General features: G+C 39.5%; 1 long non-coding RNA gene across 1 annotated transcript in view; it reads right to left on the bottom strand.

The window, feature by feature from the left end:
• Nucleotides 1–9,542: 9,542 nt before the first annotated feature.
• Nucleotides 9,543–24,949, bottom strand: part of LOC147657438 (uncharacterized) — a 64,802-nt gene continuing 49,395 nt past the window's right edge. The window contains exon 3 of the long non-coding RNA XR_015292370.1: nt 9,543–10,388. This is a non-coding gene — a long non-coding RNA (uncharacterized LOC147657438). The remainder of the gene's footprint in view (nt 10,389–24,949) is intronic.

The raw sequence follows: 24,949 nt of genomic DNA, 5'->3' as shown, positions 1-24,949 counted from the left end.
TTCCACTTCCTTATTGTTGGACCCCGCGTACCGACGTTTCGTTAACGTTCTTCCTCGAGTTACAGTTCCATTTCTTACTTTATGCGTTTCAAAGATATAAGAGAAGTATAAGAAGGATACACCGACGCGATCTATTTTCCACTTTTAGACTTTAACAAATATCGATCGAATATAATTCGTGTCGTTTTAATTTACTCAATTCGAAATTTTTTTGACGCGAAAATTGAATTTTAGCGAGAGGAGAGAGAATATTTAATATTCCCCGAAAGGCAAGCTTGTATATTTTTATTGAAATTTACAAGTGGTCCAAGCTTATAGAAATTTCGAGACTAAAATTTTACAATTTAAAACTCTTATCCTAGTAGAATTTACATTTCGATAGAAATGTTTCAACTTGTGGTTAAGAGCTTACGGAAAAAGTACGAAAGAACTTGTATTTTAAAAAACTATACGGAAAAACGTATCTATCATAAATAATTCAAAATTTCAATCTGAAGAGTTGTAAAATTTGTAAAATTTCCAAAAAGAAAAAAAAAACGTAATTGTCGAGTTTAAAAAAAGAAAGTACAACGCACACTTTCCACAACATATTCTCGCGCTCCCTAGCTAGAATCCCTAGCCGATCCACCCCTGGAAGCAGGAAGTTCCGCAACTTTTCGCTCAGCTGATTCCCGTCGTCCCCCTTCGAATTTCAAGCGTGAAACACGTCGTCTAAGAGGTCAGCCCTTAGGACACAGCCGGTGACACAATTTACCACGTCGACCCTTTAAAAATGATTTTCACGTCGCGGCGGGTAACGGTGTTTTTCCCTTCGTCGATCAGGGGAGTGGTTCCGTGACGCGGGCGAAACATAATCGGAAACAAGAGAACGGGTGGAAATTAAGATGAAAGAAAATCCGTGAATCCACTTTCTATCGACGTTGCAGAAAGATATGGTGCTCCGCGTTGTGCTCGTTTATAATTACGGCCCGTAAAACGTTAGTTACGAGGCCGTTTTCCGTCTGTCGTTAATTTGTTACGCCGGCGTCGTAGTAAAAGTCGGTGTAATTAATAAGCCGTCTATACGACCCTCTAAATTCGCCTTCCCCGTTTTATGGAAACCGTGATAGTTAATGATGGACGTTATCTCCGTTGTTAATCAATCTTTGACGCCGTGGAAAATTCCGCGTTCGCCATATTCCGAACGATTCTTTGGAAGGGATGAAAAGAAGGATGGAAAGGTAAGAAAAATATTCCGTTCATCGAATTGAATCGATTCCGAATCTTTAGCCAACCCTACCCCCTCACTTCTGTCTCTATCGAAGAATAGAGAACAGCACATCTGTTCCCTTCTTCTCGCTGGATCTTCACAACTCGAACCATCTCTATTCGAAAGGAAAAAAAAAAAAAAAGGGAAAAACACTCGAATTCAACCCTTCAATCAATCCTGCCCTCCTTTCGATTGCCTCTCCATTACCATTTCCAGCACAGAAGGAAAGCAAAGATCGCGCGACCCATCTCTCCCCGGTTTTGTCGCCTCCCCGGGGCAAGAATTACTCGGTCGACGAAAGCCAGAGCACTACGGGGCAGAGAGACAATATGAGAAGAGAGAAGGAGAGAAAGAGAGAAAAAAATGGAGAGAGAGAAGGAGAGGAAGGGGAACACTGACTCTTTTGGCGCGTGGAATCTCGCGCAACTCGAAAATGAATGGCACTTCAATCCTCCCCAGGACGAGGGGTCAGGAGGCGAGGGTGGAAGGCGTCGAAGGGGGGCGTCGTCCACCATTGTGAAACGATACAAAGAAGGAGAAGAAGGAGAGAAAAAAGCGTAAGAACGAGACAGAGAGAATCGGGAGCGAGTCGAAAAAGTCGGGGGAGGGGTCGGAAGTAAAGACAGCGGCGGTGTTCCACGGCGCGGGAAAAGAGAGATGGATGATAGAGGGATGGGGGGAGGAGGGACACGAGTGTCGCGTGTCTGTTCAAACACGTCCCTGTTCCCTGGTTCCACCGCCTCCTCCGCCCGTCCCCCCTCGTCTTTTCGCCCTCTTCGCGTGGAGCGCGAGGGACCGAGTCGAGTGCGCCACTCCACCTTCATTGCATAATACATACACGGCCGAGTGTTACCCCGTGAACGTACGCGCGCGTCCCACCTACGTTCCTCCACCTTTGATACGATGCGCCGCGAGCTCTCTGGAACGAGAAACCGGCGAAACCCCCGCCGCTTCCGGACCGGCCATTCGCCGTTTTTCTTTTCCTTTCTTTATCTCTCTCTCTCGATTCACCGAGAAAATTGATCCGCGATCTATCTAACCGTATCGGGATCGTATAACTAGAGCTCGCTTTTTAATCGAGAGGGATGAAATATGGGATGCGAGGAAAGGAATTTTTGTATCGTTGATGTTTTGTATATCCTTTGATCGATTTCAGGTTGATCGTGAGTTAAGTAGGATAAGTTGAGAGGGGTGGAGGAAATGTGATGTTGATGTGTGTGCAGAATGAATTACTTTTATAGATCGGATCGATTTCGAAGAATTTTTACAAGCGAGTTCGAATAAAGGAAAGTTTAGAATACGGCGGAAAGAAAATATAAATATAAAGAGTAAATTGTGAAGAATTTTGGCTGGGTGGAAGTAGAAGCGAATTCTTCTTCGTTCTTTCGAAGAACGAATTTCACCGATTCGCTCGCTCGTTTCCGTAAACTCGATTGACCGAAACGTGATTTCACCCTGCGGTAATTGCGTTACGTTCCACTCGCCGGAAGTACCACCCCTCATTTCTAAAACGATTTTCTATTTTTCCTCCTCTCTTTTTCATCCCCTCGCTCACATCGATCCACGTCTATACCCATCCCATCGTTCCAAATTATCTCAAATTCAAACTCGGCTCAAATTCAAATAGCCACGAAATTTGTTTCTCATTTAATTCATCTCTTGTTCTTTTTTTCTCTCTTCCTTCCCCTCCACCTTTCCGCTTGATTTGAAAGTAGGGCGACGAGTAGCGGCGAGGCTTTCGGGCCAGCCAACCGTGTTACTTGTACAAATAGCTCGAATCTGTTTCGTAGATGTTTGCCTTGGCCGGACAATAGTCGGCGGACAGAGGAAAAAGAGGACGAAATAGGTATTGTTCTCCTAATGACTATGGTTTTTGCGGTTTTCTCCCCGTCTCATCTCGTCGCGTCGTGGCTCAAAATTTTTAACCGCGGGTTCCGTTGCAACCTCGGGAATTAATAACGAGGATGCCTCGAAAAGAATCCCTCGAAAAGGTGGATGGTAAACGATCCAAGTGATCAAGTTAGAGGAAAATTAAGATTGGATCGTGCTATTTTTTTTTTTTTTCATTCATTTTTCGTTTATCTTTTTAATTCTTGTGCTTTCGAGTCAAGAAATCGTAACGTTTTAATTATAATTGAAATTCTTTTTAAAAAATTCTGCTTCTCTCTTTCCTTCTCGTTAAATTCTCCTTAAATTTTGTCCATGTTCGATGTATTAATCGCGAATTAATACAATTTTTCTAGAACTGCGTAAAGGAATTTTTTTAAAAATCAATAAACTATTCTTAAACTTCTTTTCGTTCAGCGCAATTACCCAGGATCACGTTGGGACGAGAATTATCCAATCCGGCTTGTAGGATAGCTTGTAGGAAGGAAAGGATAGAGCTCGAGGGTTTAATCTGATTCGATGGGATTAATGGAGGGTGACGTTTATGTAATTCCTTGTTCGATCCTTTAAGGAATGCAGCCAAGATGGTAGCGCGGAACAAGGCTCGGAGAATTAAATCGATGGAATGTACGACGACATTGGCCCTGAACGGGGCGATTGCTCCGAGATTGTGTAATTCCTTGATTAGAAACAAAAGATCGCTTTTTCGTTCCTCTTCGTTCTCACTTTGTCTTTCGAACTAACCGAAGAAAGGCGGTCCTGGATTCCCTTGTACGCGTTGCAAACATTTCGATTGAAACTTAACTCTCACGTTAGAACTTTCATTAAATACCCTTTCCTTTAAATTACACTTGTAGCTTAAAATATTTTATAAAATGTTTTATTTGCGCATATAGAGATAACATTATATATACGAAATTGTTAACTATTGAAACGTTTCATTCGAATTTCATTTCAAATCAGGAAAAATTTCATCCTGGATCGATTCAACGTATCCGGTTTCAACAATATCAATCACGCGATAGTGATTCATACTCCTATCTGCGTTCCATCCCCCAATAATAATCGTGATAATCCGATCATGAAACACGCATGCACACATTGGCTCGTAAAATAGAGACACGTTGAATCCAGTTCAAATGAGGATATTATTTAACTTCGATCGAGTTGCGAAAGGATTCTTTTCTATTGCGAAGGAAATATACTTACGTGGATTAATGCGTAGATTCGTATTTTATATGCGATAAGCAAGTTTTCAAAAAGTGGAGCGTAGACAAGTAATTTTTCGAACTCGAAGTCTTATATCTTGTATGTTCTTATCGAATATTTTCGAACGATTTCTCGAAGGAAATTTGATATTTATCAGTTAGAATTATCACTGTGATCGCAGTATTCGATATCTGTGCTATTTTTATTATAAATAACACCATTTCTTTTTTTTTTTCTTCAAGTATATCAGTGTATTATACTTACGAATAGATCGTGTTTATGCAAAATTTAAATGTATCAAAGTATTTAGAAGTAAATCTTCTATATTTAAACTCCATTTTATTATCCGCGTTAAAAAAAATTTCGATTTCACGTAAACATTTGCGGCCCATTCATGGAATTTCATCAATCATGTTCGAGTGACATTTACCGGACCAAAGATAGCTGGTTATTCGAATTGGATATCGATAAAGGGTCGAATAGAAGAGTGAAATATCGAATACTTATCGTTTTTTTATCTGTCCTTTTTTTTGCGCCGATTTCTTCCATCCCTTTTTGCAATTTTAAACCCGTGCAATTTGCGGCCAATCCCCGCTCGCCGAGTTTTCAAACGTTCCTCGACACGGATTTGCATTAGCGCAGTTTGTATCCCGTCGGAGGCGAAATCGGATATTAAGTCTTGGGAGGGCTGGAAAGGAGGAAGTGAGAGGGAAAGTCTTTTCGACGAGGATCGAGATTATGACTCGCTCCTCGGGTAGAAGTGCCGTTCCACGCGTACGAATAATTTTCAGAAGGATTTCAGACGCTTCTGATTGGTCTTTGAGCGGAAATGGAATCGAAAGGATTCGGCGAAGGAAGAAAAGAATTTTGTCGCTTATTGGTTTTTTCTTCTTCTTTTTTTTTAAATTTTCGAAACAGAATATGCAGCACACGAGGTAAAATTAACTCGACTTGACTAATTAGCAGGATGTTTTAAGTGCTTCGGGCTGGGTTATGCGTTTGATCGAAATTAACTACAAAGATATGAGCCAAAGTTTACTTTTACGAGAAAATCTAGATCGCAGAGAACGACAGAGGTTCATCTACTATCCACAAGAGTATACTTTGTTCCATCAACAAGATTACTTCCTAACAAGTACTCGGTTTAAGCCAATTTGTTTAAGTACCTTCACGGCTACTAGCGTCAGCTTTACGCGCGGATATAGACGCAAAGTGTATATAAGTATAGCGATTTTAACACAATTGCGCCCGCTTCGCTCACAATTCGAGCCTTCATCGTCGTTGCATAAACGAACGAAAAATACCAGAGATCAGTTTACACAATCACCGATCGCAGTCCTCTTCGATCTTTCGATTCCATCGGAATATTATTCGAATTTTATTTGAGAAACGTGCCAATTCTATTTTGTCTTCTCTTTTAAATTACAAAAAATTTACAAGAAACGAAGAACGTTTTCACGAACGAAAATCTTCCGTTCATCTCACCAAGAAGATCAGAAAGAAGAAGAAAAAAATCTCTTCCTGAAAAATGACACGTGTCATAAATTCCTCGAGTTCTATCCCTCCGTCTAATCAGGATCTTTCTCCTTTTCGTCGCTCTGATCACGCCCTGCCACTGCACAGGGATCGAAGTGTCCTGGAAAACTGGTCCACGTCATCGGTGTTTGTTCGTCACTTTTGTGGGTGGAACAAGGGCAGGAAAGAAACGAGGAAAAATCGAATGGAGCAGAAAGGAGGCGGTTTCTCCTGGTTGCTCGATTCCTCGAGGCGGTGGTTAATTGGATCGAATCGGGTCGAATCGAGCCCAGAGACGTCGTCGATGCGCTCGTTTCGCGTCTTAAATTTCAATTACTCGAAGGCATCGGCCGAAGGCGAGGGGTCAAAACGTCGAGCAATTTATCGTTGATAGGGCGGCGACGTCGTTTCCGCTGACTGACCGCAATTAATTAAACTTGGAGCCTTCGAGGGGTGGGGGAGGCCTAGGCGAAAATCACTCCTCTCCTTGCTTTTCCTTGTTTACTGTGTTTCGTGCCGCTTCGCTTGGGGGGGGGGGAGGAGGAGGAGGAATATTAAGAAACTCTTTAACTTCGTCCCTTCCCGTCCAGTTCGATTAGCGTTAATTTGTCGGGGTTAAAGTTATCGGAGACGTTGTGGATTTTTCTTTCTCTCCCTCCATTGGATTATAAAAATTTTTCGTTTTAACTGATTAAATGATTTCTTTTCCCTCGAAATTTGTACGGAGGAAAATTCGAATCGTTTGGAAGTTGCGTATTCAATCCTGAATTTTAAAAAAGGCGGAAAATATCTTCCATTTTTTTTTACAGGTGAAATTGTTATTTATTACATTTTTATTTCGTAAATACAAAATATTAGAAAGTTGTTGTCAACGAGGAAAGGATGGAGTATCTGTAGAAAATTTAATAGAAAATTTTCGAGTGATTTATACATCGTTAGTAGTGTAGTGTCATTTTTTCATTTCATTGCACGAAATTTCTTCAATGACTCTTGGAAAGAAAAAATCGACTCGTCTGGAAGAATTCAAGAAACTAAATGTGATATTGAATTAGGCAGTAGTACGAGTACGTATCTAACCAGACATCGATTTTCCTACGATATTCCTGTACGTTCATTTTCGTATTTCCAATTCAATAACCCTTCTCGCATATCAATCAACATTCATCTAAGCAACATTTCATCCAACGAAGCATTTAATTCCACTCCACCCTCCACTACAACCCTTCGAATCACTAAATCCTCTTACTTAATCTCGCTAAACCAATTCCTGATTCGATACTTGTAAAATCAAATATACTACGACTAACTCTCGAGTAACATGCTCGATCGAGTCACACATCGTCAATTGAAAAAATTAAACTTCTCTTACTCGAGTGCCTCCTCTCTAATATACCAATATAGTCTCTACGTCCTCTTCTTCATTCCTTAAATCTTGAATTATTTCAAGATAATATCCAAAATTTTATTCCACCTTCGACAACTCGAATTATTTGTAAATCTTTACTCGATCTTTATCTTTAAACTAATTCGACGCTTATATTCTCATCCACCAACTCAACGAGAAAACGATCCCCTTACACTCTTGCTCGAGTACCCCCTCTAATATAAATCTCTTCGTCATTTTCCCTTGATAAAACCTCCTCCAAAAAAGAAGAAGAAGAAGATCTAGAAGAAGAGAAAGAAAGAGAAAGGAAAAATTCTACGATGGAGTAATTCATTTCCTCCACGTCACCTCTGCAAACCAACATCTCGAATTTTTATCAAATTCCTCGCTTAATACTGCTAAATTAATTCAACACTCGTAATCGAATATTCGACAACAAATATTCTCGTCAAGCTTCTTCTCTGTGAAAAAAAAAAAAAAAAATTAACTCTTGCTCTCCTAGAGACACCTAATATAAATCTCTTCGTCGTCGTTCTTAATAAATCCAAAATAAAAAGAGAGAGAGAGAGAGAGAGAGAGAGAGAGAGAGGAAATGCAAGCACGACGGAAGCTCAGGAGGAATAATTCATTTCCGAACGAAATCCTTTTTAAAACTCACCCTTCGAGAAGTCCCGGATTACCGGCATTAACGCGAAAGCTTATCAACGGACCCATACACATCCCTTTCCCCTCCCCTTTTTTTCTCTCTCTCCAAGACAACCAGCTGAAAATCGGGTCGCCGTTTCGCGTTCGAATCGAGGAATGGCTCGTTACTTCTTCCTCTTCTTCGCCTCTTTGCATAGGTAATTGCCTCCGCCGAGGTGGCAAGGGAGGAGAGGCGGGCGAAAGGGGTGATGGAGCGCGTTACAGAGGGGGAGGTGAAAGAAAAAATTGGATCTCCGCGATATAAACGGGATCCCTCGTTAAATCGTCTCCACACCTATGGAGTCACGCAGGATTTTCTTCGATCCACCATTCTTTCCTTGCTTCAACCGATCACTCGGCAATCTCGGCAACCTGTTCAACCGTAAATGAAGCAGTTTAACTCCTTAACACGCTCGTACCTTTTCTTTCTTTTTTTTTTTTTCCTCCATTATGCGTAATAGCGTCGTAAGCTTAGCGGAAGGGAGGAGGGGATGGATCGAAAGGAAGATTGGAATCTTACGGCGCGAGAGAATATTTCGAGAAATTTTATCCCATTTCTCCCCTTTGTTGCTCCTTCAATTCTTTCTCTTTTTCTCTTCTTTGGAATATAAGTAGGCATGATATTTCCTGTTCGGGTAATAAATTTGTATTATTACAATAACAATTTGAACGAGATATATATATATATATATAATTAGAGTTAAGAAAAGCGATCGAACGTTCGTTGTCGAGTCGAAATTTATTTACAAGTTGAACAATCGTAGAAATCGTGGATTTAAAATTTCCTGATAATTCACGTGATGCGGTGAATTTACAGCGTCGGAAATCGTCGAATGGCACGATAATTGGCACGATTTGGGAAAGAAAAGGAAGAAAGGAAGGAGGAAGGGATCGATGGAGCATTCGTTACGCGGGGAAGCGCGATTTTGTTCAGTTTGGACAAAGTTAAACAAAAGTGTGTTGGAATAATTGGCGACGAAGGGAATTAAAGTTTGCGGGATGTGTGCGAGGGAATTGGAGGGAAAATCGATTTAAGTTCCATACATGAGGGATACTCGTTTATGAGGGAGGAAGGGTGGAGCAGCTTGAGCTCTACTTCCGCTTTAATGAAACTTTGTTGACTCCTCCGGGATTCGGTTGGGTACTTCATTTACCACTCTTGACGGTGGTGTATGGCTTCCACGGGGTGAAATACTTTTCAAGTTTTCACGTCGATGCCCGATGTTTGCTCCCCGGATCACATAAATCTCGATCTAATTGATTCATTCGAGGAACGATTCATCGATATTTCTTCGTCGACGACATCTCCGTCCGCCACGAAACTGTATAAAAAGACTTGGAAGAATCGAAGAGGCGAAGGATCGAGTTCGTAAAATTGCGCGAAATTCGAGAAAGACAAGATCTTCGAGGATAGTTTCTTCGAGAAAGAAGAATTATTATTAGCTCTCTTGTAAAGAGATTTTCCCCGATTTTTGTGAATTTACGGCTATGGTTTTTCGGTTAGTACTTTTATTCATGGTAATTTTTTGACAGGAGAAACGACATACGATACGAAATTAAGTGGAAATATATTGGAAAGGATATTGAAAATACGTAGTAGCGAATGCAACCGTGTGGTCAGACGTGTGCACGAAACTTCTATTTCGCAGCGGAATACATATAAATATATATACATCGATCGATTATAATGAAATATAACTCCATATTTCCTCATCTTTTAATACATTTCGTATTATATATCTTCAAGCTGAAACAATCGAGACAGCAAAACCGGACAGATTTATTTATTTAATTCATCATCGTGTGTAATTATATTCAAGTACTCCAACAAATTGTTGAATTGAAAGATATAAACATTTCTCGAATCTTTTCAATCGACGCTTGGATCAAAATGTCGTTAAAAATCATTCACGCCGTATTCAACGAATTCGAAATAAATAATTAAACAGAGTCTGGAAGAGAGATAAAAAAAAAGAATTTCCTCGATCCCCGTGTCCATCGTTTTCGAACGGTCAAGAGGTGAACGCGTTGGCTAGGTAACAGGGAGCTCTCGTGCGCCAACGTCGGCCATTAATTCCATTAAGTGGTAACCAGCGGGTAACAAGTGCTTATAAGTAACGAGATCCCCCTCGAGTTCGGCCTGGCACCAACGTCGGATTTACATTTCTCCCGTGTTACGGTTTCATTTGCATTCCATTGCTGCAGCTCCTATTACCGATTTCGTAACGACCGAAAAAACGAGTATCCACCACGGTGTCTCGTTCTTTTTTTTTCCTCCTCTTCTTCTTCTCCTTCCTTTCTTCCCTCCTCTTCCGGCTCGAGCCAGACCGTAATCACAATTATCCTGGCACCGTCGCCCGTACAAGCGGAAAAATCGAAGGGTTACATCCCCCGTCTTTGCTCGTTAGCCCCGGCTTAGGTAAGTGGAAGGTCGTGGGCCAGACCGTGAGGATCGTGTTCCTGAAAAATCGAAGAAACGTAGAAAGGTAGTGTTGTGGATAGGTTAGGTTAGGGTATATCGCGTTGATTAGGAGGAAGGAAGCTTTTAGTTTCGTCTGATGCGCTTTTTTTTTTCGAAAGAGACGCGCAGAAAAGAATTAGAGTTCGAAATAGTAGTCGAATAATTAATTGTTGATCGAAAATGCAAATTTTAAGAAATCAATTTATTGTCGACCAACTTTTATATTTTTCTTATATAGTATCGTATCGATTGATACGATAGTTCTCTCTCGTGCATTTATTTTTAAAGTGGAGAGAATTAGAGTTCGAAATAGTAGTCGAATAATTGCTCATCGAAAATGCAAATTTTAATCAATTTATTGTCGATATGAACTCCTAAATTTTTCTTGTATTATATCATATTGATTGAACGTTCTTTCTCGTGCATTTATTTTTAAAAGAAAGAACGGTGGAGAGAATTAGAGAATTCGAGATAGTATTCAAATAATTGTTCATCGAAAATGCAAATTTCAAGGAATCAATTTATTGTCGATGAACTCCTATATTTTCCTTGTGTTGTATAGTATCGATTGAAAGTTCTTTCTCCTGCATTTACCTCTCATCAAGGTAGAAACTTCTTGATGCGATGATACGGAGAAGTTTTCATTACGATTAAAAAAGTTGGAAATTTTTAAGAGATCGATTTCTCGTCAATGTAAAATATACGAAAATTTGTCGATTGGAATATCGTGATTACCATTGTTGAAATAACATTCACGGTATGAAATAGGAACGATATCGCGAAGTTTGTATTTTTCGTTGACATTTCTTTAACTTTAGGAAGTGGAAAACTGGGAAGCAAGAAAATCCGGGAGAAAGTTGCGAAAGTATCTCGAGGAAATTTCAAGGAGCAAATTTGCGAACGTATGGGAATTGTTTCCGATCCTGCCACGAGTCAGCAGAATCGGTACGCGGAAGAATAAGATTCGTGAAAATTTGTTCGGGAGCGACGGTCAACAACCGGCGAAACTTTCCAATGCCGATCGAACTCAGCGGTTTCGAACTTCCTCCAACTTCGCGGGGAACGACAAACGTAAGATCTTGGAAATATCGTCGATTCGAGCTGCTAGCCATTTTGGAAAATGGAGAATACTCGTTTTCGGTAAACAAAGAAATCAAAGATAAGGGGAATTCATTATCACGAAAGATCCATTGGATCATATGAAAATTCGATTAAACGTATATCTTTTTGAAAAAACTTTTACAAGAATACATCTCATCGTTTCAACAATCTAACAGAGATGTTTTCAAGTTTTGCATCTCAATGCTTCCTGTTCCATCCCGGACAAAGTAGAACAAACCGGGGGAAGTATAGCCTTGAACTTTCTTCATCTACTTTCAAACTACTACCTTGCACCCCCATACCTCGAGTAATATAACTTAAACCGCGAAAAAAGAAAGATGAAAGATACAATGTTCGAAAAGGCAAACTATCGCGTTTCAGAGACGAGGAGTTTCAATATCCAAGACTTTTATCCCCTTATAAATGAATGAAAAATTCCCCAACTCCGGCCATCCTCAACTTTCTTAAAACACTCTATACGTTCATATTGCAACCCGCTCTTATAAAAAGTAAGCGAGAAATGGAGGCGGAAAGAAAAACAGGGGAGGAGAGTTTGCGATCGGGGCAAGTCGCCGGTTAAAATAAATTCCATCCGGTTCGTACACAGTTTGGAAATGACCTTTGGTTTGTACACGGGCCTCGGTGTCGTGGAAAATTAAATTTTTAACGAGCTCCGCTAGGAGTCCGTCCACTAGGGGTAAATATCTGCACGTCGGTAATTAAATTCGATTCTGCCGTTGGAAGGGAATTATAAGAGAAAAAGGGCGACAGAGTCAACTCTGGATACGCGAATCACGATTTCTAATCCACGCCATTACGTGTCGCGAGACTATTTTCGCGATTTCGTTTTCAAACTCTTTCGACTTTCGTTCTTTTCTTTCGATTTAATTAGGGATTGAGCGGACCGAACGAGATTCCACGAGGTTATTCGAAGATGTGGAACGTTCGCGGGGTGTTTCTCACTGGGGAAGAGTGGTGCTAGGGATGTCGAGGCAGTCGATATCGAAAGAGAACGACCTCTCGACCCGGTGAAAGGCGTGGTTTTCGAAGCTTTTTCTCTCGTAGGGGATAAAGTGATTTGGAATGTTCCATGCTTCTTTAATGCGAAAGAATTTTCCACAGGGATAGATTTATATACTGCGGCGAAAGGAGATAGTTTTAAGAAGATAGTTTTTAAGTAGGTAGAAGCGTTTCAAATTTCTTCGAGATTTAAGAATCAATCGATCAATTCGCATATCGTTTCCCTAAAATCTGACAATATCTTTCACCAACGATCGTCCTTCTTGGTAGAAAAAGAAATGGCGTATCAAAAATAGTAAATATCAATTTCTAGGGAACACTAGAAAAATTTGGAACGTTCCATGTTTCTTTAACGCGAAAGAATTATATATATTGCGACGAAAGAAAAGTTTTCAGAAGAATTTTAACTAGATAGGAACAGGTTTCAGATCTCTTTGAGACTTGAAAATCAATCGATCAATTCGCATATCGTTTCCACTTTCCCTAAAATCTGACAATATCTTTCACCAAACCACGATCATTCTTCTTCCTTTTAAAAAAAGGAATAGCGAATCAAAAATAGTAAATATCAATTTCTAGGGAACGGGGGAAGAACTCTCGCGTATATACCTTACTCCCCAAGGATATTCGTTACTCCATTTCCTTCGTAACAGTTTCCAGAGCACAGTGTCTCGAGGGATCAGGTGACTATCGCCCGACAATATCATAGCAACGCGAAATTATTAATCGGTTTGCACCGCGAGAGGATCCCGGGTTAACCGTCGGTAGTCGTCTCGGCCATTGCGGTTGGACGCGGAGAAACAAACCCCGCGAGAGAGACGCGGCGCAATTAATGGATGAATGCCGGCGAGATAACAAGCCCCAACTTTTTTAATAATAACGCCAGTTTTTCGCGATGTTCCAGCCCGAAAGGAGGGTCTCTACTCGTCCGCCAGACGACACGATCTCTCTCCCTCTCCCTTTCCTTCTTCCTCCTCTGTGTCTCGCTTCCGCCGCCGGACACTTTGATGTCCCTTCCTCCCTCTCCACCCTTCACACTTCCATTCCGTGCGTTCTTGTTTGATTTGCATCCGATTGCACCGAGAGGCGAGGGGAGGCGACGCGGCACGGCGTTATTTCTTCTCTTTCTTCTTCTCTCTCTCTCTCTCTCTCTCTCTCTCTCTCAGCTTCCTATTTTTTTTCCTCCTCCTCCCCCCTCCCCCCAGTTGGTCGCCGCTTTTTCGTTTTTTCCTTTGTTCGCCGGACCATTGTCTCGAGCGCGCGGAAGCTCGTCGATGGCGCGCACAGGAAATGCCTTCGAATGTCCGCCGCGATGTGGAACCGTGTCCTTTCCCGTTCAACTCGGCAGCATTGCACACGCGTTTCGAGCTTGCTTTCTGTTATTTTCGTTTTTTCGATCGAGAATGAGAGAATTTTTAGAGGGATTGTTTAATCGGGGCTGGTTGAATTATATTATTCTTATAGATTTTTCTAAGAATACGCGTCAGATTATCGAAACATTTTTTTCTTTTTTTTTACAATAATTTTACAGATGGATCTATGATTTCGTCTTAATTTCATTGCGTAAAATATCTCACACGTCGATGTGATCATTAAACGGCTTATAATTTCTTTTCGATAATTTGGATTTTAAAATTTGGATTTCTCTTCCTCGATCCCTCGATGTCTCTTCTAACTTCTTTAACTCTTGAACCGGTGGAGAAAACGTGGGAGAAAAGGATAGTAGAAAAGAGAGAGCTCGCGCACGTACAACGATAATGGTACATTGTATCGGTGCCAAATGTCATTTGTCCGTTTGAGGAAACGAGCCGCGCGGATTATTGGCCGCCCGTTTGAGAACGTTCCATCAATGAATTTCGAGTCGATCCGCCATACTCTCCATTTCCTTTGAGTGTGGACAACCGAATGCCTCTGGCACACTTAACCCACCAATGCGGCTTCCCTCTTCTCCCCGAGATGACCCCGGATTCTCAAATGCATCCTCGTTCTCCATCCTACTCTCCGCGTATCAAGCGTTTCGCGATACCTTCTACGTGTTACCTTCTATATACGTGTTGTTAAAACGTTCTGTAAACGAAACACGTAAATTTTACGTTTTAAATTTAGAAATTCTAACGATCGAAAAATAATCCGAATATATTTATACGGTAGAAGCGAAACGCTTGCTCGAAAGCCTCGTTCTCCTTCAATTTTATACATACACGTTAATCCCTCGTTAACCTATATCGCATCTTCTTCGATCATCCTCAATCTGCGAGAACAGCCGTTCTGGAGAACGGCTCTCTCGTTCACGCCTCGAATACGCGTGGAATAAAATTTGCAAAAGGATCTACGACCGTTGATAAAACGGAATGTGATTCCGCGGGATCAAAGTGTAGGGGAGGGGGGGATAGTGAAACATCCATTCAACCCTTTCCACCGTTGAATAAATAAAGAAAGAGAAAAGGAGAGGAAATGAAAAGAAAAGAAAAGAAGGAAAGGAAGGAAGAAAGAAAGAAAGAAAGGGGGAAAAAGGAAAGATTTCACGGTTTAATAAAAGCTGACCTATATGAGAGTCATTAGAGGGAGCGACTCTGCGTGAAAACATTTTGAATTGAGAAATACGCGATATCGGTTGAAAGGGGTGACTCGTTTCAATATGCTTTTACTTTCCTTTCCAATCTTTATACCACCGCTGGTTATTTTTTTCAAACACCCACGAGCTTCCCGCGTGTTGCTTTAAATGCCCCTCCATTCAATTTTCTTGCTTTTCTAATAAAAAGAGATCCACGCGAAATTCCACACGGCTTAACGCGTTCCGTGTCGTGATAAAATGAACACCGCCGGATAATGTTTGGAAAAGGAGTCGAGGTTATTATGCGTACAGAGTTGAACTCTTTCTCAACAACGAGATTTCTTCTCTGTTGCCGTGTATATACCATAATTGTAAACTGTAATCGGTTGTTATCGGAGAATTATCGCATATATTTTTACACGTAATTGCTGAAGAAATGGATTATGGAAGAAATAGTTCATTTCATCGCTCTTTTAGAAATTTTTTTCATACGGAATAATTGAGATTGTTCTATTACCACCGACTCAATGTATCCACAATAATTATAAACTATAGTCGATTGCTGTTACCCGAGAATTATGATATATATTTTACACGTAAATTGCTGAAGAAATGGATGAAATAGTTTCACTTCATTTTCGCTCTTTTAGAAATTTTGTTCGTACAGAATAATTGAGATTGTTCTATTACTGTGAATCTACAATAATTATAAACCGTAGTTGGTAGTTCCTTATCGAAGAATTAGAATTTGGATTAGATTTGGGTTATATTTAATTCGGAAGACAGACATTTAATAAATTGAAGAAATGGAATATTAAAGTTTAAAATAGTTTCGTTCACTTTTGCCCCTTTAGAAGTTTCGTTTATACGGAAATATATCGAAATGCGTGCTTCTTATTATTAATCGAAAGTAATAACTCTTAGGGATCCGTTTCACGGATGTTAATTAACAAGAATTGGATTTTTGATTCTCTACTTGAATCACTCGGTTATTTAAACGTTCACAGGTGTGAATTATCTCGAAACATCTTTATTACACCGTTACTAGGACTTTTAATTAAGATCGGAGCCGTGCTTCCGTGCTCGACCATAGACACACCTTCTATCATATATTCAATAATGTTTTAACCATGTTGCTTTAAATCACTCGACGAATAATATTGAAACGAAAATTTACAAATTTCCTTCAATCATTAAGAGAAAAAATTCGTCAATCCCACGAGAATCTCTCCCATTGAATCCTCGCCGAAATCTGTCGCCGAATTGTTTGAAACAGAGTTGCAGATTAACGCGTAGGATGTGACGTAAGGTCGCAGGAGGGAATGGTGATTGGGTGGGTAGGTCGTAAGTAGGCCGATTGCTAATTTAACGGGTTTGGGAGGATAGCTCGGTTGCTTTGCCGGTATGTAGGTCGAACGGTGGACCGACCATCACCGCGACCATTGAAATAATTACGCTCACTGTCCGTTAATTTCGAGGCTCGCCACGAAATATACGCCAGTTGCGCGACTCTCACCAACGAATTATCCGCGCGGCGGTAATACGCCGTTCGCGGTCTTGCTTCCCATTGCATTGCCACGAGAATCGGTTACGAAATCGATAACACCATGATTTTAACGTAATTTTCGAAACCGAATCTCCTCCTCCAAATTTTCGATCGACACGTTCCAAATTAGTCGCATCGACTCAGTGCAGCAGCCTTCGTGCTTAACCCATTTCGTAGATTCGATTTTTTTCCGACTTGAAATGAGGTATTTTTTTCTTGCTTGTACATCGATGCGATAGTTAGATTTTTGTTTCGTGTAAAAGATCAGCCAATTTGGATGAATATATTTGATAATGAGGATATTTTTCGTAATTAGGAGGAAAATTATTTTCGCTAGTGCGTTATCCATCCAAATCATTCCTTCATGGATGATATTGGGAACACCCTGTGTACATCTTGATCGAACAGCTAACGTATTCTATCCGAGAATACCGTCTGCGAAGCTATACACGCCTCGATCGACTGGGTTAATTCGCTCGTATCGGTCTCTGAATAGTCAACAGTAATGTTTGAAATGCTGTAGAAATTCAATTAACTCGCTTGTACACCTTGATGATAAACCTTGAATGGAGAACTGATATCACGTGTTTTTTTTTTTCTCTCGAATCAAGTTCAACGAAATTTCTCTATACGCTTTACGCTCTATATTTTTACCGTATATTTTGTGAAAAGGTGGGAAATCGCGTTACTAAACGTAACTTAATCGAAGAAATTCCATTATGTTAACGTCGAAAGCGTAATAATATTTACGTGATATACGCGTAATGTATTCCCTTCGATTCGATCCACTTTGCATATCACGATTTGTCGAGGGGAAGAAACAATTTTCGAATCATCGAGGCAGTAATGGATTCGACATAAAGGAACAAAAGCGTTCGATTCGAGGAAGAAGAGGATACGTTGTCCAAGGCGAGGCTTTCGTTTTGTAGAAAGCAAAAGATAATATCGTACGTTAATCAATAACGAAACTCCGTTACAGCGGTTTTATAAATTAAATCAAGCATTTTTTCGTTTCTTTTTTTTTTTTTTTTAATTTCGGTCGAGATTTAAACTTCTCGCTTGTAAAATCTTGCGAAATCGCGTTTAACGAAAGTACACGCGTTATTTAAAGTGATTATACCGATTCATAAGAGAGAAGAATATTTAACTTTTATCCGCGATTTTGATCGCATACAGATGCAGATTTTCATAAGTGGAGAAATTTCATTGTGTACGATATATAATTTTAATAACGTTACTTTCTCTCTCTCTTTCTCTCTCTCCTTTTTTTGTACTTTCTGCGTTGGAATAACTGCGTTGGATATATAATACTTTTTTTTATCAAAATGCCTTTTTTCAAAGTATCACGATTAAACAGTATACAGTATATTTTTTTAAAAGCTATTTCATAATTTTTTTTATATAATCGAAATTTCGTTTCCTGTTTTTCTTTTTTCCATTTTTCCATCGGAAAAAGGAATTATGGATTATTTGTTATGAATTATTCCGTAATGAAAGCGAATTCGTTCCATTTCGTTCCATTAAATTGGCTAACGAAAAAAAAAAAAAGAAAAAAAAAAGCTATTACTTCGATCTATATCTAGATCGAACCAAAATAATTATACTTCGAGATGATCGAGAACAATAATTATTCTTCTCAATGTTCTCCGATCTAATTGTTTCAAAAATCTTATCTCATCCTATCGCGTCACTAACTTTCGTTCGTCACTAATACTAGAAAGCTCTAATCAAGTTCAAACTAATTTCGTTTCCATCGCGATAAAACGAGACAAGACCGAGCGAAGATCAATCGGCCGGCAAATATTTGTTTTCGCGAATTCGTGCCACGGTGGAGAGTTGACGACGACGCCCCGTTCTCGCCGTGGAACGAGGGGAATATCTTGCAGACATAATTGGCGCGTGTTATGGTGACATCCCTATAGAGGCGAGGGAAAGGCACGCTCGTACGAGCGCAAAATCGAATCGTTTCCAGCGGGTGGTTCCGCAGTTTATTGCATAGATTCTATGCATCCACGTTGCATTCTGGGAATGCCCCTTCCCTGAATAATCCCCAGCTAATCCAACAGCCTATTTTCCCCGTTAATTCTATCCCCTCGTTATTATTAATCTTTAAACAAGATTTCCCTTTTCTCTTTTTCGCTCCTACGAGTGGGTGGATTTTTAAGATTAAGACGAAAGGTAATACGGTCGTGAACAATGGAATTCCTTTGGAATTTTGTTTCTTCACCAGCTCGATTCGTGAAAAATGTCTTGGAGAAAAGGGAGAAGTGTCATATAATTCGTTCGATCTCTTTATTAATCGATTATAATATTAGATATCTTGAACAAAAGGTTCATCATTTTGTTTGCTAGTCCAGTTATTAAAAGGAGGGGGAAGAAAAATCACGCGTCCCACGACACGACGATCTTTTCCAGTTTCCATACATGTACGTACGTATCAAATTCATAATAATTTCGTACGAGGTAAAAATTGGTTACCTCTATCCCCGGTGATTAAATGCCTGTTAAAACGTTCCTTTCTTTTTTTTTTTTTTTTCGAGATAATGTAATTAAAGCGGCGTCGATTTTCCGTCGTTTTCACGTGCATCCATGGAAACGGAAAAGCGGGTGGTTGCATGCACGTTGCATTGTACGTCACGGTCGTGTACACAAAAAAATGTTTTCATCAGTCAAATGCTCCGCTTCGAAATATGCAAAACACACGGGGAGGGGGAGGGACACGTGTCCCGTGAATGCAACGCGTAGCATCGCGCACGCGACTCCTCTAAATAGAGTTTCCACCAGGCAAAGGATGAAAAACAAGCAAGGTTTTTAGTATATTGAAGCACGTCGAGTTCCCCTTGTCGTTGTCGGGGGAAAAAAAAAAAAATGAAAATAATAAAAAAGGAAAATTCTGAAAATGGAGGGAGGAGGGAGAGAGTCCTTTTCTCCACTCCCTTTCTTTCCTCATCCACCTTCAACCTCTTCTTCATATTTTCAATTTTCTCTTCAAAATATCCTTCCTTAAGATCGATGAAGCGGACGTATTTTCTTGGTGATGGGTTACGTTCTTTTCATGATTTCGTTCCTTCTTCTTCTTCTTCTTTTTTCCATTATTATTCTTAATAGTTTGTTTCAGCGTAGGTATATTTATTAGGATAACGAGGAATTATTCGTTTTTATATCGAGTGGGATTAGATCGATAACGAAAGAGAGAGACAATTATATATTTATTTTTCCGTTTCTCTTCTTCTTTCTCTTCTTTTTTCTATTCTCGTTCCGACAGAATCGATAACGAGGGATTATTTCCTTGGTCCGAATTTGCGCATTGTTTATAAGGGGTTGAAAAAGAGAGAGAGAAAAAAAAGAAATAATAATAATTCGCCGATATATCGAGTCGCGAGCAACTCGGGCTTGTCGTTCACTGACAAACTCATTATCGAGCTGTCATCCGCACAGGCCATAACATTTTCGAATCAATCAATTGCAGATCCACGCAGGCCGAGTTTATAGGATTCTGCGCGTCGATTATGAATGGCGCGATTCAAATTTTCATTTTTCCATTTTTTCGATTCGAACGGCGACCGATCGTTGGTCCCGGATGGAAACGAGCCACAAAAAAATCATTTTTTTTTCTTTATCGCAATTTGTAATTTTAACGGAAAAATTCAAAACTTTGATCATCGAGCTCAGAAAACGAGAAATAATCCATGGGAGGGAAATTTCTTTTTTCAAAAACTTGGCTTGTCTCTCTGCCTTGAAACCTCTCTATCCTCTCTAAACTATCCAGGATGAATTACCGTCCACAAAAAGGAAACAAATCCCCTCGAAACCACCTATCGTTCCTCCAATCGTTCCCTCCAATCATTCTCGATAACGTTTCCCTAAAACCAGTTTCCACGATTCGAAGTCTAGAGAAAACTGTCGAACTTTCATCCTCCCTCTCTCGATCGATTACAAATCGTTAACAAGAATCGAGGTATAAAGTTCCGTCGTTAAAAGTTGGGCGCGAAGAGGGAACGAAAGAAAGTAGAAAAAAAAAAGAAAGAAAGAAAAATGGAGAGATAAGAGAGAGAGAGAGAAAAAAAGAAAACCGTATTTATACGTTCGTTAACCGAAATTTCTCTCCCTGTGGTCGTACATTTTTTTCTCCAATTATCGAGAGAGAATTCTTCCTTCCTTTCTTTCTTCCTTTCTTTCCCTTTTTGTGGAAAGGAATCGAAACTTTTGGATCAAGGAGGATCGAAACCATGAGATCGGAACCCTTTGAGAACTTGATCCATCTTGGCAAGAGAGGAGATATGGGAGGGAAGCGAAGGAGAAATGACAATGGATGAGGAGAAGAATACGAATCAGGGTTATATCGAGGTTAAAGAAAAAAGAAAAGAAAAAGTTCGATATAGCTTTTGCACGAGACGAATTGTTTCTTCTCTGCTGTCTTTTAATTATTCTTCTCGCGCGCAAGTTTTAAAAAGGACCGGAGGGAGGAAGAATTTTAGCTTTCTTCCTCTCGTTCGATTCTCTTCTTGGAAATCTTGAAATAAAACGAAGGGAAAGAAAGGAAGTTGTTTGTTTTCTTGATAATTCCGTCTCCCGATGAGATTCCATTTGCTGGTACGAGAAATGAAGAAACAGAAGAAAGTCGCAGTTTGAATGTTATAATTTTAGGAAACGTTCGCCTATTCTTCTTTTTTGCAAATATCTCTCCTTCTTTCTGGGTGAAACGATGTTTATAGATTTGGGATCTATCTTGCATCCACTTGTTAACTTATTCACGAATCGCGTGCTTAAAGAAAATAGATAAGACTCGCATTTAAGCTTCGCTCTTGAATGCGAAAATTGACTCCAAAATGGCGGTCCATCAATGTGCTAATGTAGCTATACGCGTGGAACGAGACGCAAGAGGTGATGAAAGAGGGAAGGGAGAGAGGAGAGGAATATTGCTCGTGGATTCGTGAGGAACAATAAAGTGTTTCGCGTCGAACCATCGACGTGGAAATTCGTGTAAAATTTCCAGTCGACCGTAGAACCGTACTCGTGTCTGGAATATTTGTGAAAAGAAACAGAGTGTGTCGAACGAAAATATACGCGAATTAGAATTACACGTACATTATTACACGCGAAAAACTATCCCCTCTTCCCCAAAAAGGGGATAGAATCCAAACCATATTTAACGATAACACGCAAGTAATCTCGTAACGTCGCTACGCCCTATCCCATTGTTTCTAACCCATATCTTATCGAATTTATCTCAATTTCCACACGTTCAGACGCGTAAATTTCAATCGTTCGACCGATTTCACGACCATCCTATATCACTCTGGCCATCATAAACCCTCTCTAATCGAGAGACTGGCCCCTTTCAACCCCCTCCCCATGAAGAATGATTCGATCCTCCGTGTCGATTAACAACCGCGTTGCACGCGTTTAATTAAATAAATTATTAAGTAAACGGTAACAGGGGAAATTGGGGACACGGATTTCGTGCAAACGGGCGGTGACGATTATTGTCGATAAATTTGGGATATCGCGTTGTTATCGACTCGTGGATAACAGATTTTGCACACGGTGGCCGCGATATCGGCTGTAATTCTAGTTAACTGTTTGTTTTAATACTGGTAATTTTCAATACCTTTGATTTCATCTGTTTCCTTTTTCTTCTTCTTTCTCTTTTCCATCCTGGCGAAAGTTGCGATGATCGGCAAAGGAAGCTGGCTCTGCACGATAATTACGATTTAATATCGAATATTCGTGTTTGCAGGCACGTGTATTAAAATAACGTCAATTTGCAACTTTTTTTAATAGATTTATATTTATATTAATTTGACTGGGATTAATTATAATCAAGTAATGTCATTGACACTTTTTCTTTTAATCTTCTCATTGCTGGAGGTAATTACGATTGTCGACTATGGACGCGTGTATTAACGTGAAATGATGATGGATCAATTCGTAACGTTTTTGACGTTTAGGATGTAATAATTTTACGTGTAATGTGAGAAACTCATTGGATGAGATAAATTTGTATACAATATAAACGTTATTATTTTTCTAATTGGAAGAAAATATTAGAGATGAATAGGGGTTCAAAGGGATATCCGTATCCCTTACACATTTACATTTTGTAACACGGTTATATAATTGCATTTTCACTCGAATAGAAATAAAGAAACGCCAAGTTTCATTTTGTCCAGAGTTAATGGTATGGCTCTTTATTTTGTAAAATGTTTTGCGATAATTGTAGCAGTAACAATCGTTTTCAATAATGAAACACGAATGTAAAAGATTCATAAAGACAAATACAAAAATACCGATACATACACCGTGCGTACAACTTGATTTCAAAGTTTCTCCAATAATTCTGTTTTCAACATTCTATTCTATATAAATTTGTAAAATGAAAGAATATCATTTTGAAAAGTTTACATTCGATATTAAAGCCAATTAAACCGAAAACCGTGATAACTGTGAATTTTAATCGAATTTTCCGATAATCATTAAAAATTATTCTCAATCGGATGAAAGAAGAACGCTCTCTTAACCCTCGTCCATTTGTCTTGATGACAAATTCTCCAATGGTCTCTTCGAGACCAAAGATCGTTATGTCTCGATCCCATTATGAATCTCCCTCTATGAAAATACGAAATGAAAACAAATTGCCGTGGAAATGTGCATCTTCGTATCTTGGTTTCTGAATAAAATGTCACGCGTGTACAAGGTATTTCATGGAGTTACATTATGCCATATAACGAATTCAACTAGGGGCGCCGCGTGGAAAAGGGAATCGTGGAGGGAAGTCACGGCAGATGTACACAGAAAATGCATTTTTTAAAGTGAGCCCGACTTTTTGATGCGACGGGAATCTCGGCGGATCTTGTTTAGTACTTGCGCTTTTTCCCGTTGAAATATTTCAAAGTTTCGCGTGCCCAATCCTTTTGTGCCTTGTGTCTCGAGTACGGATCTCGTTTCAACCTTCGAATCTTTCGGACGACGACGACGACGACGACGACGACGACGACGACGACGACGACGACGACGACGTAACGATGATGAACGCGATACCCATGCGCCAATGTGTGCATTTATCATCAGTCGATAACAACGAAGTTTTAAAAATTCTATCCTAGAAATTATTTTATTCTTTATTTGCGATACGATGGTTGTTCCATTGCTCGAACTGTAACGTTAAATCCTTACCAATTCTATGGATTAACGATGGCTTAGTAGATAGATGGATGAAAGTTTGAGATAATTATGAATTTCTTTCTTTTTGAGTTTAAACTTCGAGTCGATTGTAACATTAATCCTTTCGTCTATAGTAAATTCAACCATGAACTCTCTTTTATTTTTTTCAAGAGTTCCAGTCTCAGTGAATTTTTCATACGTTGATCGATTGTAGCGTTAATTCTCTCCACTCTGAATTTCGCCCGTAAAGTAAATTTTTTTCAATTATGAGTTTTAATAAATTCGATTCATTTTGAAAGATGAATTACATATATTATATATTTCTTTCCTCCATACGTTGTAGCATACACTTTTCCACCGGGAACTAATTTTTCAACCATCGATTCATCCAAATATTATAATATTCAAGCGTATTGTTGAAATTAATTCGATCGTTTTCAATGCTGGCTTTCAACGTTCAACACATTGGACGCATTAATACATCATATATTTTCTTTGTGTCCCTTTGTTTCGTCTCGTCCGCACTCGTTCTCGATCGAAATAATAATCGGGAGCGCGAATATATGCTTGGAATAATTCCACGGAAACTAATCGCTGAGCTTACGGTTTGCCGAGCAGAACTAACGTGGCATTATTCCGGAAACGGACAAATAGGTAACCCGTTGCCGACAAACGGCCCGAATAGATCATATTTTCTCCAACCGCCGTTTCCCTCTTCTGCGTTTCAACCCGCATTGAACGTGCCTCGATTAAGATACGCTTGTTTCGTTATTTCCATCGAATCGAAGAAAAAAATATCAGGATATTAATTGACGAAATCGTGGAACAAATGCGAGAGTAGAGTTTTAGAGGATTTTAGATAATAAAGATACGTTTATATGTTTCGTTATTTCCATCGAATCGAAGAAAGAAATATCAGGATATTAATTGACGAAATCGTGGAACAAATGTGAGAGTAGAGTTTTAGAGGATTTTAGAGAATAAAGATACGTTTATATGTTTCTATCGAATTGAACAAAAAAATATCAGGATATTAATTGAAATCGTGGAACAAACGTGAAAGTTTTATTTTTTTGATAATCGTGATTAATAAATATTTTCTCATACACATTCATTTCGTTATTTCCATCGAATCGAAGAAAGAGTTATCAGGATATTAATTGAGGGAACAAATA

Source organism: Apis florea, unplaced genomic scaffold (genome assembly GCF_048593485.1).
Source record: "Apis florea isolate Af1SG1 unplaced genomic scaffold, ASM4859348v1 contig_3158_pilon, whole genome shotgun sequence".
NCBI classification, from domain to species: domain Eukaryota; kingdom Metazoa; phylum Arthropoda; class Insecta; order Hymenoptera; family Apidae; genus Apis; species Apis florea.
The sequence above is the reverse complement of the archived record's forward strand: the minus strand, read 5'-3'. Positions and strand labels throughout refer to the sequence as shown.